The sequence below is a fragment of the Barbus barbus genome, assembly GCF_936440315.1.
Source record: "Barbus barbus genome assembly, chromosome: 18".
NCBI lineage: Eukaryota > Metazoa > Chordata > Actinopteri > Cypriniformes > Cyprinidae > Barbus > Barbus barbus.
The window spans coordinates 13565828-13583402 of record NC_136746.1 but is presented as its reverse complement, the minus strand read 5'-3'; the positions used below and the strand labels follow the sequence as shown (position 1 = coordinate 13583402).

The window sequence follows — 17575 nt, the reverse complement described above, 5'->3', positions numbered from 1 at the left end:
GCTACTACCAAATGTATCTCGTTGGGTCCTGCACACGGTAGAGAGAGGCTATCGTATTCAATTTGGCGCTCCGCCGCCACCTGTGGTGATGGAACAAGAAGTCGAGACTTTGCTGAGGAAGGAGGCCATCGAAGTGGTCCCTCCTCACGAAGCACAGTCCAGATTTTACAGCCGGTACTTCATAGTTTCAAAGAAGGATGGAGGGTTGCGACCCATTTTAGCTCTGCGTCAGCTGAACCGCTCAGTCATGCTCACAATCAAACATGTCGTGTCTCAAATCAGGTCCAAGGACTGGTTTGTCACGATAGATCTAAAGGTACTTCCACGTCTCCATCCTTCCCAGTCACAGGAAGTTCCTGAGGTTTGCTTTCGGGGGCGAAGCTTACCAATATCAAGTTCTTCCCTTTGGTCTAGCACTCTCACCCTGTACTTTCACGAAGTGTGTGTATGCAGCACTGGCCCCGCTGCGGCTTCAGGGCATCCGCATACTGAATTATATCGACGATTGGTTGATCCTAGCTCAATCAGAGCAAACGGCGGCTCGACATCGAGATGTCGTTCTCGCTCACATGAAAGAACTGGGGTTAAGACTAAACATCAAGAAAAGTGTGCTTTCTCCATTACAGAGGACCGCTTATCTGGGCATGGTGTGGGATTCGACCACGATGCAGGCACGTCTGTCCCCTGCCTGTATCGAGTCGATCCTCACAGCAGTCAAGAGAGTGAAAGAAGGCCAGTCACTCGCTGTCAAGCAGTTTCAGAGACTGCTGGGTCTGATGGCAGCTGCGTCCAACGTGATACCTTTTGGCCTGCTGTACATGAGACCCCTACAGTGGTGGCTCAAGACCAAGGGGTTCTCCCCGAGGGGAAACCCACTCCGCACTTTCAAGGTCACGAGACGATGCATACGTGCCTTGGACATGTGGAGGAATCCTTGGTTTTTGTCCCAGGGCCCGGTGTTGGGAGCTTCTTGTCGCCGTGTAACACTAGCGACGGGTGCATCCCTCACTGGTTGGGGTGCGGTCATGAGTGGCCACCCTGCCCGCGGTCTGTGGAGTGGCCGTCATCTGACATGGCATATCAATTGGCTGGAGATGCTGGCCGTGTTTCGAGCACTCAAACACTTCCTCCCAGACCTAAGAGATCACCACGTGTTGGTGCGCATCGACAGCACGTCGGTGGTCTCATACATAAACCACCAGGGAGGTCTGCGGAGAGTATTTGGCCAGGCACAGGTGGACCTGTTTGCGACTATAGAGTCAGTTCAATGTCCCCTCTGGTTCTCTCTGACTTCTCCAGCTCCTGAATGCTATGGTGCAGACTTGCCCGAGGTTTCGTCTGTACGCTTTTCCCCCTATCGCTCTGCTCCCGGGAGTTCTGGCGAGAGTGCGCCGGGACGAGGTCAGTCTACTACTGGTAGCGCCGTTCTGGCCGGGCCGAGTATGGTTCTCAGACCTGATTTCTCTCCTCGACGGCACTCCATGGGAGATTCCCGTCAGGGGAGATCTCCTCTCACAGGCGGGGGGCACTATCGTCCACCCTCGCCCGGAGCTGTGGAAGCTGTGGGTGTGGCCACTGAGGGGGCACAGCTCATAGCTTCCGGTCTCTCAACTGAAGTTGTTGAGACCATCCTCCAATCCAGAGCTCCCTCTACGAGGAAACTGTATGCCCTGAAGTGGACACTCTTCACTTCATGGTGCGGAGACCGCCAGCTCGACCCAGTTAACTGCCAGATTGGTACAGTTCTGGAGTTCCTGCAGGCCCGTTTCTCCGCAGGGTTAACCCACTCCACCATTAAGGTTTACGTGGCGGCTATTGCGGCCTGCCACGCTTCTGTCGGTGGTCAGTTAGTGGGTAGACACCCCCTAGTTACACGTTTCCTCCGCGGTCACTGGTACGTTCACGTGTCCCCACGTGGGACATGGCTGTGGTACTAGTCTTTGCAAGACTCCCTTCGAGCCGATCGAGGAGATATCTGACAGACTCCTCACTATTAAGACTGCCTTCCTTCTGGCTATTTCCTCTCTAAAGAGAGTTGGTGATCTTCAGGCCCATTCAGTGGCCCCTGCCTATCTTGTTTTTGCACCCGGCATGGCCAAAGTTTTTCTCTAGCCTTGAGCGGGGTATGTACCTAAAGTTCCCTCTGTTATACCACAGCTTATCGTACTTCAGGCCTTCTGTCCTCCTCCCTTCAGGGAGCCCGACCAGCAGAAGCTTAATTGTATGTGTCCAGTGTTAGCACTGGGCACGTACATCCACAGAGCTGCCCTGTGGAGAAAGGTGGACCAACTGCTTGTGTGCTATGGTCCTCCTAAGAGGGGTCTTCCTGCTACTAAGCAGACCCTCAGTAGGTGGATAGTGGATGCTATTAATACTGCCTATGAGTCCTCTCAGCTCCCCTCGCTCACTCAACCCGAGGTGTGGCGGCCTCCAAGGCCTTCCTAGCAGGTGTGTCAATGCAGGACATCTGCAACGCTGCTGGGTGTTTCCACCCCTCACATTTGTGAGGTTCTACGACCTCGACATGCGAGCCGCTCCGGGCTCTTCTGTTCTCTCATCATAGTACACACTGGGACTTGTCAGTTTGGCGGCGTGAGTATCTTGTTCCCTAAGCGTTTTCGGACGAAGCTCGAGTTCCTGAAGGGGAACGTCTCAGGTTACGCATGTAACCATGGTTCCCCGAAGGGAACGAGACGCTGCATCTCGAGGCCACACCTCCGGCATCCCTGCCAGCGCTTGCTTCATTCCTAGAAGCTGAAGCCGGCTCCGCCGCACGTGCTTTTAAAGCTTCCTGGTCGTGATGTCACCCGCCCGTGATGCCTCGCCCTTCCATTGGACTGATTGTGCAGATGATTCAGAGCACGGTCACGCTGAAGGCGTTCCCTAAGCGTTTTCGGACGCAGAGTCTCGTTCCCTTCGAGGAACCATGGTTACATGCGTAACATGAGACGTTTTTTTTTTTATTTGGTTTTGTAAAATAAAGAAAACAAATAGGGTGTGCTTTCTGCATTCTCAGTCTCCGTGAATATCTTCCTGAAATGATAAATGAACGAAAATGACATGAGAAATACAGTATATCTAAAGAAATCTTGAAGTGTATATTATTTAATGAAGTCATGTCGAAAACAAATATTCTCTGATAAAATAATCCGTATGAAACCAACGCACGGTACAGTCTTTCCCATCTGAGCTCAACTAAAATGTGATCATGCCCACGCACATCGCGCGCTATAAGATAATCATCCACGCGAAACCAGGCTTGAGACGCGCGAACATGTAAACGCTCACGTCACCTCTGTAGAAAGATTCAAGTTCATCTCGGCTACTTTTCGTTTTTGGAAGAAGACGCGTTGTGAGGAATAAGTCTTGAATTGATGCCGACGCGGTTTAATCCAGCGGAAGATCTCATTCTGATGAGTCATTTATTTTTTTACTTTATTAGTGTTATTGTGACATAAACTTGTACACATTCACTTGTTGAACTTTTCCCAAACTATAATGCCTGACTAAAATATGTCGAATGCAACATTTTGAAATATGATAGGCAACCTTTCATTGAATCTAAATGTTGTAGGACTCTCATTTTAGCACAAATCGTCAGAACACCGGCGTTAGCGTTTATCCGACGTCAGTGTAAGAAGGATTCAACAGATCTTACACACCAGCGGTGCTTCGATGAAAGTAAAAGCCAATAAATAATATTTTAGTAGGCTATACGTCGAGAATATGGAAACATTTGGATTCGTGCCGAGTGAGAGAGGTAGGCATCAGTTTCACCTTTAATTTGTTTTTGGAATGACGTTTTTATAGCCTATAGGCTATCCTTAAGTTTAGAGGATTTGTTGTGGAGAGAAACTAATTACTGTGTTTATTAGGGATGTGCGGGTCTAGTCGACTAGTCGACTAAACGGTACAGCTCCTACTAGTCGACACTGAAAACAATAGTCGATTACACGAGAGAAAAAAAAAAAAACCCAAAAAAACATTTTATCATTCAAATTACCATAATTTTAACGTTACATTTTAAAACATTTTAAATAAGTTCAAATAAAACTTTTGAAAAAGAATACATATCAAAATATTTAAATATTTTTAAAAGCATATCTGGGCAGAAACTACATTTTTACCTCAGACCTCTCATGCCTTGTCTTCACGTCAGTTGTGGCGAGCTTAGAATGACCACACGAAAGACCTATGCGTCAGCTTGGAGGCTAGCCAAAGCCAGCAATGTCAATCTTTCATACGTCGCTGCGGTCCGTGATCCCATGCACGCAATCTATTCTTCTAAACGAAGACCCACTTCGGTGGTGCTGCGGGATTTCCAGGCTCTTTTCGAAACTCTCTGCGTGCCTGTGACTTCAGTTCCTGCCGAGCGAGTTTTTTTTTTTTTTTTTTCAAGTGCAGAATCGTCTAGTCCAGTCTTTCACCAGACCACGTTAACAAATGTGCATGGAGTAAGTAAAACTAGCATTCTTTTGTTTTTAGACAATATAGCCAACATGAAGTAAATTTTTTAAAGCCATTTTAATGCTATTCCTTGATAAACGTTCCTATTTTTTTTTTTACTTTTGTTTTTATATGTTGGCTAACTTAATATGAAAATGAAGAATTCTGGCAGTCTATTGATTGATTTTCCATTTCTGCATTGCTCCAGCCGATCTGAATAAATAAGCTATGCACCGGTTTATGTTGAGTGTTAGAGCCCTGCAAAATTATTTTTATATTGTAGACATCTATCGATTAGTGATGAAAAAAAAAAATCACCGCGCTGGTGGAAACAACAGGAGACCACACGACTGAGAGCAGCTCGATGGTGTTTAGTGTCCCGCAGCAGCAGCAGGTGACTTCAGCGCAGCGGAATAGTTCTGCGTTCAAATGCACACAATAGGCTAAAGCTTGCTGCAAAACCCCAGCAAACATAACCATGAATGTGTCTGCGGGAAATAGTAAGGAGATATTTGAACTATTTACTAATAAACTAATGTTTTCTGAGTCCGTATCGCAAGGATGAAGTTGCTGATCCTGACTCACCGTCTCCTCATTAGACGCGCCTTTAGAGAGAAATGCATCTTTATTGATTATGATTAAGATTATAATAAAAGAGTTTTTGTTTTCAATTTTTTATTTCGTTAAGTGATAATTTAAAGCTTTCTATAGATATATTTATCATGTCTGTGAGGCATGTATTCGCTCAGCTTCGGTTTTTATGAAGCGCTCCAGTTCAAGACGAGACGGCAGAAAGCACATCATGTTTGTTTTCTTTGTTTTATAAAAGAACTACCTTTTGTTGGTATTGTGAGTGCGCACAAATACAAGTAGACCCTTTACAGGTCCGAATGATGTATTATTCTTACCTTTATCAAACAAACAAACAAACAAAAAATGACGGCGTAGGCTATTTTAATTGGTTTCCACTGAAAGCAATGCAAGTGTTTGCTGGTGCCTCCATGTCCTGCAGAGCGCGCTTTAGCTTCCACTCTCCGCACAAACTTACATATAGGCTAGCGCACATTATTATTATAGCAGGTTTAACGTTTAAACATTGTTATATACTTGAACTGTTTTAGTATATCTATAGATTTTATTTTAGACAAGTCGTGATGATATGAGAAGGCTAAATTTATCAAACATAGACTATGATCAGCTCATGCCGCTGGCCGCTTGGTCGTTACTTAAAAAAAAAAAAAACTTATAGGCTATTTAATGAACAAAAATGTTCCCAACGTTTTTCTAAATTAACTTAATAAAAAAACAAAACGAAATATAATAATTTTGCCATTACACACAAAACGGAACTATTTTAATAGCCGAAACAGTAGTATAAACTGTTTTAGGAGAAGGGGGAAAAAAGGGCTCGGGTCGGAAATTCTGATAAGCTGTCGGACGTGGGCCGGGCCTAGCCTGAGCGTCTCGGGCCAGGGCCGGGCTAGGGCCTAAATTTGAGGGCCGTGCAGGGCTCTGTTGAGTGTATGCTCTTTATTTTTTTCTGTTTAACGACCACCTAATATTAAATGATGATAACGCGAGGCAAGCATAATCATGACCTATTTTTAGCAGAATTAATTGAGGGATTTGACAGTGTGATTCAAAGATTTAAGTATTTCAAGTGTAGGCTGTTACATAGACACACGCACTTTTTTGGCCATTTTTTGGGGGTTTCTAGCTTTTAGACTAGTCGGATACAAAACTTCCGTTTAAACGACAGTCAAATTAGTCGTAGCGCACATCCCTAGTGTTTATAATGTTTGTAAACATTTTTGATTTACCGGTATTTTAGCCTACATTATTTCTGAATAATAGGCTAATAAAATGCAGGCTTAGCCTTTGTTTGTTTTTTCCCTCAAAACATTTTATACAAGTAGCGTTTTTTTGTTTTTTTTACAATTTGCAGCAAACATCTTTAAAAAATTCTTTAATGTCTTTAAAGCATTAATAGATTTTTTTATTTTGTTTAGTAGCCTACATTTAGAAATGTAAAAATCTAGAAAAGATGATGCTGTATAGCCTATTAGCGCAGCGGGTTAAGATACCATCTCTTTCTGTATTTCTTTTTTTATTTATTTTTCTTTTTGTGTTAAGAAAACACAGTACTTTATTATTATTATTATTATTATTATAGGCAAAGACAATTTTAAAAATAACGGTATTAACCGTTATTTTTTCTACTCAAACCGGTTTCGGAACGGTAATAATACAGAGGAACGTAGGAACGGAAACGTTAAAATATCGATTCTGCTCGGAGTGAACCGATTGACATTTTTTTTCGTTTTCAAGCCCTGATTTCAACACATACATGTTTTACCAAATAAAAAGAACAGCACTTTTAGAGTTCATCCCACTCATTGATGTGAGCATAAGTATTGGGACAGTTGAACATAAGGCAGATATGAAAGATTAAAAGCTATTATTTAGTTGCAGATCCCTTGTGCACAATCACAGCAGTGAGTCTGTGACCCATAGACATCACCAGACTCTTGGTCTCATCCTTTGAAATACTTTTCCCAGCCTTTAATGCAGCCAATTTCAATTGTTGCTTGTTTGGGGGAGTTTCTGCCTTTACTCTCCTCTTCAGCTGGTGAAATTCATGTTCATTTGGATTTAAATCTGGAGATTGACTTCAATCTAAGACTTTCCATTTCTTTGCCCTTATAAATTCCTTGACTGAACTGGCAGGGTGTTTTGGGTCATTGTTCTGATGCAATATGAAGCACTTCCCAATGAATCTGGTGGCATTTTCTTGAATATTGGTAGGCAAGATGGTTTTGTACCCTTCCAAATTCATTCTGCTACTGTCATCATACATTAAGTCATCAGTAAAGTTGAGAGGGCCTGTTCCAGAGGCAGCCATACATGCCCATGCCATGACACCACCTCCACCATGCTTTACACATGAGGCTGTATGCTTGGGATCATTTGCAGTTCCCTTTTTTCTCTACATTTTTGCTTTCCCATCACTTAGATAAAGGTTCATCTTTGTCTCAACGGTCCATAAACACAGTTCCAAAACTCCTCTGGCTCACCTTTGTGCTTTTTTGCAAACTCTAATCTTGCCTTTCTATGTTTGGTGCTCGTCAGAGGTTTGCATCTTGCTGTGTAGCATCTGTAATTCTGTGTCAAAGTCTCCTGAGGACAGTAGATTGTCAGAGCATCAGCCCAGCTTTCTGGAAGTTGTTGGTGATTTTGCAGACACGTCTTTTTGGGTTAATTTTTCTCAGCCGATCAGGTAGTTGTTGGTTGCTGGTGGTTTCCAAACTCTTGATTTCTCCATGCCCTTTGTTTTTTGCTAGAGCTCTAATTGACTTCCTCTTTTCTTTTAGCATCCAAATTGCTTGCTTTTCTCTCAAAGTCAGCTACTTCATCGTCATCCTGGTTTGTGTGTGTCATCATTGAATGCAAGATTCAGAATACAGAAGTAATGGATATAACTGATACGACACATTACCTGCTTTGAATACCTGAAGAATTAATGCAACGGGACACAGCTGATCACTCAGAAAGACCTGTGAGGCAACTGTTCCAATAATTATGCTCACATCAGATAGAGGGATGAAACTATAAAAGAACTTCTTAGCTGTTAAAACATCTATGTGTTGAATCACCAAATAATAAAATGTGACATTCTGTAGTTTTGTCTCATATTCATCTTTTAATCATATTTGTAAGTGTTTTGACTCCACAACCATCAAAGCAATTTTGTCTTTACTGTTCCAATGCTTTTGGAGTGCACTGTAATTCATTTTGGGTAAATCTAACAGGTAATCTTTGGTCTTTATTCTATTGTTCTATCAATATGTTAAAATGAAAATGAAAACAGGCAATGTTTGATATAATATTTAGTTTCATTGCAATGTATGTACATTCCCTGAACTACATTTCTGTGGCTATTAATATGTTTAAATGAAGGCAGCATGTTAATTCTGACCCTTCAGTCAACCACAAACTCCAGATGTAATTTTCTGCTGTAAGAAAGAGGTTTATGATTTCATCTCAGAACCTGAGCCAGCAACTTTCCTCTACTCTAAATTGACCCTTTGCAAAGACCTGCCCTTAGTTACTGTTGCTACGTCCGACAAACCATCCAACAAACCATGGCACTTTTATGCCACACATCATGTACTCATGCAGTCAAAAATACATCAAGGAGCAAAGAAGACACTGACAACATGTCGACATTAGAGCAAGTTACTTTCGGCATTAAACAAAGTCTCAGATTTCAAATGTTGTAATTTTTTAAAGAAATTCAAACAGCAAATACTGTTTTGTGGCTCTTTAAAGTGTTGTGACATATCGCTGTAGCACCTCAGTTCAAGCGGCATGTGAACCAATCATCTCTTACTAGTTATAGCACAAAATAAACATGAATAAACATCAGAAGGTATGTTGTTTCAACTGTGAAAAGATGTCAATGCACACTATTTGTCAAGTTCAAGTCCGCCAACGTTAATCTACTCTTCTGTCTGGTTTGTTTGTCGGACAAAAATGGCAGATTTGGCATTATGATTGCTCAGATTGCCTGTTAATCAAACTCTCGGCGAAGGGTCAATTGAGCAGCCAAGATTGGGTAATGTTTAGAAATAACTGGGTCTAAAAACATTACTGCAGTTAATGCCATATGCTGAACTTTTCACACATGTTTCTTTAAATAGATTTTTAATGATGTAAGGTCTTTGTGTCATTTGGAGCGACAACTCAACATGTGGTAATGTATTAAATTAAAAATAAATTATCTAATTTCTGTGGATGAAATATGAATCACTTGTATAGTATGCTTAAGTGAATGGCATTTTTAAAATAATTTTATCAGTTTTATGCAATATACAGAAAAAATAAGTCTGCTAACTACAATTAAGAAGGCAACTCTGAAATTATAGAACAAAAATATGTATATGTACAAATTATGTAAAAATATGTACTTACAAAAATCCAAAAGAAATGCAAATACTTTGTTTCTAAACACTTTAATTATTGAGAACATCTAAAAGAAAATGTTAAGGATGTTAAGGAAATTAATTAATTTTATTATAAATCATGGTCATTTTTTAAGGCTACGGCCGATTCATCTAGATGAAAAAACACTAAAATCACTTAATTTAAAATTTTAATATCAATTTATGTGTACACAACACAACCCTCTTAATGTTTGGACACCTACAAAAGATATTACTATTTTTTATATTTTAAAATTTGCCTGTTGAAAATCCTTATACGTCAATGACCCACATATGCTCGAAATAGGGGTGTTGCGATATTGTGATAATGTTTTGATATTTTAAACATAAAACACTGAATACTGATATTTGAAATTATTTAAAAAATGAAAAGATACTTTAAATGTGATATTAAAATCGCCAGTAGGTGGCAGCAAGTCACAGTTAACAAGTGAGTCATTGCAACTGAACTGAATCATATAAATAGTTGATTCATTCAGGAATGAAACATCGTCATGTTGTTCAGAGACATGAAACAGTGCTGTGGCTGTTTGGAATTATTTTTTATTGGCGAAATAGATCAAAAACAGGCAATATGGTGTCTAAAACAAGTCTCTTAATATTAACTTGTTATATAAAATCAATATCACATTTGTAATCATGCTTATTTTTGAAGAAAAAAAAAACGTCACTCTTCGTGTGATTTTTAACTATATGAAATTATATAAATATATACATTTTCTGCCCACATATCTTGAATTTTGTGATTTTTCTTAATGCATTTTAGTAGACTGAATCATGCAGTGAAAGAACACTCTCTAAATGCGCACGTGCACCGTTTAACTGTTACATTACATCAGGTAATGTATGCGTGCACTACGTAGGTGTTTTGTTTGGTTTTTGCAAAATACTCGATAATGTCAAATTGCACATCGTTAAAACAAAAACTACAATATTATCGCAGATGATATATATCGTACACCCCTAGCTCGAAACATAGAATTTTACAATTTTTTTCAACTGCTTACACACAAAATCTTTACTCGTCACACAATTTTTAAAACCTGACACTCAAACACCAGAACCACACACCAAATCTGCAAAACAATACACTAATTCTCAGCCTTAGACTCAGTTTTCAATTTCATAAAACACTTTTTGCAAAACACAACACACAATTCTCTATGTAACACAAAAATCTATCAGGAATTAATATTATGGCAAAGGTGTTTGCAAATGTTTGCTTTTGAGATGTGTTTGTGATATTTTGAATGCAGTGCTTCATTTTGCAAGAGATGTGAAGCATTTTGCATTTTGTTGTTTGCAATTCTTGGATTTGTGTGTAAAGTTTTGAAAAAATGAGGCAAACTTATGAAAATGTTTGTAAACAGTTGAAAAAACTGTAATGTTCTATTCATTGATCATACATGGAAGGAAATAAAAATTTCTATAGTTAATTTACGTCTAAAATTTAGTAAGGGGTATGAAAGATGCAAAAATGAAACTTCTGAGAAGACAAAAAGTCAGTAAGATTGAAAAGAGAATAACAGGAAAAAAATGGGAAAATATAACGAGAGCAGCCACCAAAGACCACGTGTCAACAAATACATAGAACATGTGAGCATTGGTGGTTCAGTGGTAGAATTCTCGCCTGCCACGCGGGAGGCCCGGGTTCGATTCCCGGCCAATGCAACAGTGTTTTTTAACATGTTACTTTAAAACTGAGGAAATAAAAAATACATTTATACATTAAAACTAAATTTAAACATAAGTTAGCATTGTTGCGTAACTACATATAACATGCCGACATTTAGCATTCTTGTCTGATTTCAAGACTGTGGTTAGTTGCTCGCTGGTAGAACATCTGTAATGAATTACTCATGACTAAGTGTTAAGAGACAGAGGATCCCAGGGTTAAGCAGCCTCTGCCTTTCATTGCTATCCTGACTTGTTACATCACTGTATTTTAGGGCTGCCCCCAAATAGTCGACTAAACGTTAGTCGATATGAAGAGGGCTTGGTCGAATACATTTTCATTAGTCGGTTAGTCGCAAAAAAAAAATCACGTGAAATTACGCATTCAGAGGCTGCGCAGTTGGTGTATGACATCAAAGCAACGAGAGATCAACGCGATCTCGCGCACTTGTGGGAGAGGTGTCTGGCTGATGCTAATAATTATGTCAGGAAAAAAGTCCAAAGTGTGGGATCATTTTGAAAAGTCGAAGGACGACCCTAAAAAGGCTTAATTTCCTTTTTGTAGTGTTTGTTTGCTATCCGTTAGGCTATAAAAAAAATAAATAAAAAAAAACGGGTATTTTTATAACGGGTAGGCTATACAAATAAATAAATACATATTTTTATTTATTCGTTTTTCTATAATGCAGAAGTTGTTTTTTATTCTGTTAGAAAAATTATTCTGATGTTTGCAATTTGTTGGGTCAAGACTCATCCGTCGTCTTAATGACAGTTTGCGGCTTTGCTCTGATATTTTTGATTTGTATTAGTGTTCTTTAAATTATTTGTTCCACATTTTGTCTTAAATATAGTTGTTCTAAACAATTTAATCAAATACTTAGGCTGTTAATTTGTTTGCCTTCTTTTTTATTCTAAGTTTTGGCGTTGTGCGATGTGCCATGTGCATTTATTAAATTGTTTGTTTTTGTTAATTTTCCTTTTGAACAATATAAAAATTATATAAATTTTCCACTGTATTTTTATACCAAACAGCGTTTTTGCTACAGTATTTATTTGTTTTGTTTTTTTGCCTTGTTTTGTATAGGCCTAAGTTACTAATAAGTTTATTTGATTTATTTTAAAGAACGAATTTTAGTTTATTTTATTCAAAACTGTTTTTTTTTTGTTTTTTTTGACATATAACTGTTACAGTTTGTATTTTTGATAATAAATTATTAAAATGCACAGGCAGTCTGATTGCTGTTTTTATGTTATAATTAGCCTATAACATTCCGGCCACTGATTTTTGTGTCCGTAAGCGCTGTATACTTTAAACGCTTTACTATTCTGTTTTAAGCGCTTAATTTTCATTTTGAACGCGCTAATATCATGCTTTAGCATTTTCTGTCATATGGAAGTGTTAAACTTCAACTTGGACTGTACCTTTCCTTGTATATACGCAAGTTATTATATTAATATCATAAATGAACGATTATTCGACTAATCGCTAAAATGCAGGAGTGTTAGTCGACTAGGAATATCTTTAGTCGGGGGCAGCCCTACTGTATTTATACCTATATCTAAAGTTTAACAAAAACCTATCTTCAAATATTGCATCATTCTGATTTCGCCAAGTTTTTTTTGTCATCAATTTTAACAGATAGTAGTGGGGAGTGATTGCCATAATTTTCACTAGCTCTAATAAGCTCATGTATTCATTTGGAGAGTACAACCAGAAAGAGCAAAGAGAGAGAAAACAAAAGCATAAGAAAGAGAGATTTAAGAGGAGTCTCTTTTCTTTTAGCATCCAAATTGCTTGCTTTTCTCTCAAAGTCAGCTCCTTCATCTTCATCCTGGTTTGTGTGTGTCATCATTGAATGCAAGATTCAGAATACAGAAGTAATGGATATAACTGATACGACACATTACCTGCTTTGAATACCTGAAGAATTAATGCAACGGGACACAGCTGATCACTCAGAAAGACCTGTGAGGCAACTGTTCCAATAATTATGCTCACATCAGATAGAGGGATGAAACTATAAAAGAACTTCTTAGCTGTTAAAACATCTATGTGTTGAATCACCAAATAATAAAATGTGACATTCTGTAGTTTTGTCTCATATTCATCTTTTAATCATATTTGTAAGTGTTTTGACTCCACAACCATCAAAGCAATTTTGTCTTTACTGTTCTAATGCTTTTGGAGTGCACTGTAATTCATTTTGGGTAAATCTAACAGGTAATCTTTGGTCTTTATTCTATTGTTCTATCAATATGTTAAAATGAAAATGAAAACAGGCAATGTTTGATATAATATTTAGTTTCATTGCAATGTATGTACATTCCCTGAACTACATTTCTGTGGCTATTAATATGTTTAAATGAAGGCAGCATGTTAATTCTGACCCTTCAGTCAACCACAAACTCCAGATGTAATTTTCTGCTGTAAGAAAGAGGTTTATGATTTCATCTCAGAACCTGAGCCAGCAACTTTCCTCTACTCTAAATTGACCCTTTGCAAAGACCTGCCCTTAGTTACTGTTGCTACGTCCGACAAACCATCCAACAAACCATGGCACTTTTATGCCACACATCATGTACTCATGCAGTCAAAAATACATCAAGGAGCAAAGAAGACACTGACAACATGTCGACATTAGAGCAAGTTACTTTCGGCATTAAACAAAGTCTCAGATTTCAAATGTTGTAATTTTTTAAAGAAATTCAAACAGCAAATACTGTTTTGTGGCTCTTTAAAGTGTTGTGACATATCGCTGTAGCACCTCAGTTCAAGCGGCATGTGAACCAATCATCTCTTACTAGTTATAGCACAAAATAAACATGAATAAACATCAGAAGGTATGTTGTTTCAACTGTGAAAAGATGTCAATGCACACTATTTGTCAAGTTCAAGTCCACCAACGTTAATCTACTCTTCTGTCTGGTTTGTTTGTCGGACAAAAATGGCAGATTTGGCATTATGATTGCTCAGATTGCCTGTTAATCAAACTCTCGGCGAAGGGTCAATTGAGCAGCCAAGATTGGGTAATGTTTAGAAATAACTGGGTCTAAAAACATTACTGCAGTTAATGCCATATGCTGAACTTTTCACACATGTTTCTTTAAATAGATTTTTAATGATGTAAGGTCTTTGTGTCATTTGGAGCGACAACTCAACATGTGGTAATGTATTAAATTAAAAATAAATTATCTAATTTCTGTGGATGAAATATGAATCACTTGTATAGTATGCTTAAGTGAATGGCATTTTTAAAATAATTTTATCAGTTTTATGCAATATACAGAAAAAATAAGTCTGCTAACTACAATTAAGAAGGCAACTCTGAAATTATAGAACAAAAATATGTATATGTACAAATTATGTAAAAATATGTACTTACAAAAATCCAAAAGAAATGCAAATACTTTGTTTCTAAACACTTTAATTATTGAGAACATCTAAAAGAAAATGTTAAGGATGTTAAGGAAATTAATTAATTTTATTATAAATCATGGTCTTTTTTAAGGCTACGGCCGATTCATCTAGATGAAAAAACACTAAAATCACTTAATTTAAAATTTTAATATCAATTTATGTGTACACAACACAACCCTCTTAATGTTTGGACACCTACAAAAGATATTACTATTTTTTTATATTTTAAAATTTGCCTGTTGAAAATCCTTATACGTCAATGACCCACATATGCTCGAAATAGGGGTGTTGCGATATTGTGATAATGTTTTGATATTTTAAACATAAAACACTGAATACTGATATTTGAAATTATTTAAAAAATGAAAAGATACTTTAAATGTGATATTAAAATCGCCAGTAGGTGGCAGCAAGTCACAGTTAACAAGTGAGTCATTGCAACTGAACTGAATCATATAAATAGTTGATTCATTCAGGAATGAAACATCGTCATGTTGTTCAGAGACATGAAACAGTGCTGTGGCTGTTTGGAATTATTTTTTATTGGCGAAATAGATCAAAAACAGGCAATATGGTGTCTAAAACAAGTCTCTTAATATTAACTTGTTATATAAAATCAATATCACATTTGTAATCATGCTTATTTTTGAAGAAAAAAAAAACGTCACTCTTCGTGTGATTTTTAACTATATGAAATTATATAAATATATACATTTTCTGCCCACATATCTTGAATTTTGTGATTTTTCTTAATGCATTTTAGTAGACTGAATCATGCAGTGAAAGAACACTCTCTAAATGCGCACGTGCACCGTTTAACTGTTACATTACATCAGGTAATGTATGCGTGCACTACGTAGGTGTTTTGTTTGGTTTTTGCAAAATACTCGATAATGTCAAATTGCACATCGTTAAAACAAAAACTACAATATTATCGCAGATGATATATATCGTACACCCCTAGCTCGAAACATAGAATTTTACAGTTTTTTTCAACTGCTTACACACAAAATCTTTACTCGTCACACAATTTTTAAAACCTGACACTCAAACACCAGAACCACACACCAAATCTGCAAAACAATACACTAATTCTCAGCCTTTGACTCAGTTTTCAATTTCATAAAACACTTTTTGCAAAACACAACACACAATTCTCTATGTAACACAAAAATCTATCAGGAATTAATATTATGGCAAAGGTGTTTGCAAATGTTTGCTTTTGAGATGTGTTTGTGATATTTTGAATGCAGTGCTTCATTTTGCAAGAGATGTGAAGCATTTTGCATTTTGTTGTTTGCAATTCTTGGATTTGTGTGTAAAGTTTTGAAAAAATGATCCTTGTAGAAAAAATGATCCGGTAGATCCTTCAGGGTGACCTGGGGAGGGGAGGTATCCAAACCACATCAACTGGTCACTGGAGTTCCTCAGGGATCGGTTCTTGGACCCCTCCTCTTCTCCACGTACACTACATCGCTGGGTCCCATCATACATGCACATGGCTTCTCCTATCACTGCTATGCCGATGACACGCAGCTCTATCTCTCTTTTCAACCAGATGACCAAACGGTAGCTGCACGGATCTCAGGCTGCCTGGCGGACATCTCGGTATGGATGAAAGAACATCACCTACAGCTCAACCTGGCAAAGATGGAGCTTCTTGTCTTCCCTGCCACTCCGACTCTACGGCATGACTTCACGATTCAGTTCGGCTCATCAATGATTACCCCATCAACTTCGGTCAGAAATCTTGGTGTAATCTTTGATGACCAGCTGACCTTCAAAGAGCACATTGCAAAGACTGCTCGTTCCTGCAGGTTTGCACTACACATCATCAGAAAGATCAGGCCCTTTCTGACAGAGCATGCTGCGCAACTTCTTGTCCAGGCCCTGGTTGTTTCTAGACTGGACTACTGCAATGCTCTTCTGGCTGGTCTGCCATCAAACGCAATCAAACCTCTACAAATGATTCAGAATGCAGCGGCACGACTGATCTTCAACGAGCCCAAAAGAGCACATGTTACACCTTTCTTCATCTCCTTGCACTGGCTACCAGTGGCAGCTCGCATCCAGTTCAAGTCACGGATGCTTGCGTACAGATCTACCACAGGCTCTGCACTCTCCTACTTCCACTCACCATTACGAACCTACATCCCCTCCAGAAGTTTGATATCTGCTAGTGAGCGACGCCTTGTGGTACCATCACAGAGAGGCTCAAAATCACTCTCCAGAACATTCTCGTTCACCATTCCTGGCTGGTGGAATAATCTTCCCACCCCTATCCGGAACGCCGGATCCCTGGCAACCTTCAAGCAACAACTGAAAACTCATCTCTTTCGGCAGTACTTGACTTCATCCTAAACTCAAAAAAAAAAAAAAAACTTTCCCTCTATCTTTCTCTCCACCTACTAGCTTGTACTTATTTGAACAATGACTGAGACTTGGTGTTACGAGCACTTCCTCTGTCTGACTGCCTCTTCAAGATGAATCGCTTTTTGTATTCCCCAATTGTAAGTCGCTTTGGATAAAAGCGTCTGCCAAATGACTAAATGTAAATGTAAAAATGAGGCAAACTTATGAAAATGTTTGTAAACAGTTGAAAAAACTGTAATGTTCTATTCATTGATCATACATGGAAGGAAATTAAAATTTCTATAGTTAATTTACGTCTAAAATTTAGTGAGGGGCATGAAAGATGCAAAAATGAAACTTCTGAGAAGACAAAAGACCACCAAAGACCACGTGTCAACAAATACATAGAACATGTGAGCATTGGTGGTTCAGTGGTAGAATTCTCGCCTGCCACGCGGGAGGCCCGGGTTCGATTCCCGGCCAATGCAACAGTGTTTTTTAACATGTTACTTTAAAACTGAGGAAATAAAAAATACATTTATACATTAAAACTAAATTTAAACATAAGTTAACATTGTTGCGTAACTACATATAACATGCCGACATTTAGCATTCTTGTCTGATTTCAAGACTGTGGTTAGTTGCTCGCTGGTAGAACATCTGTAATGAATTACTCATGACT

The 17575-nt window shown here is 38.5% G+C and overlaps 1 protein-coding gene across 1 annotated transcript in view; it reads right to left on the bottom strand.

Moving 5' to 3' along the window:
* LOC306884335 (attractin-like protein 1) overlaps nt 1-17575 on the bottom strand; it is a 270253-nt gene that overhangs the window by 219947 nt on the left and 32731 nt on the right. The gene's annotated exons all lie outside the window — the stretch shown is intronic.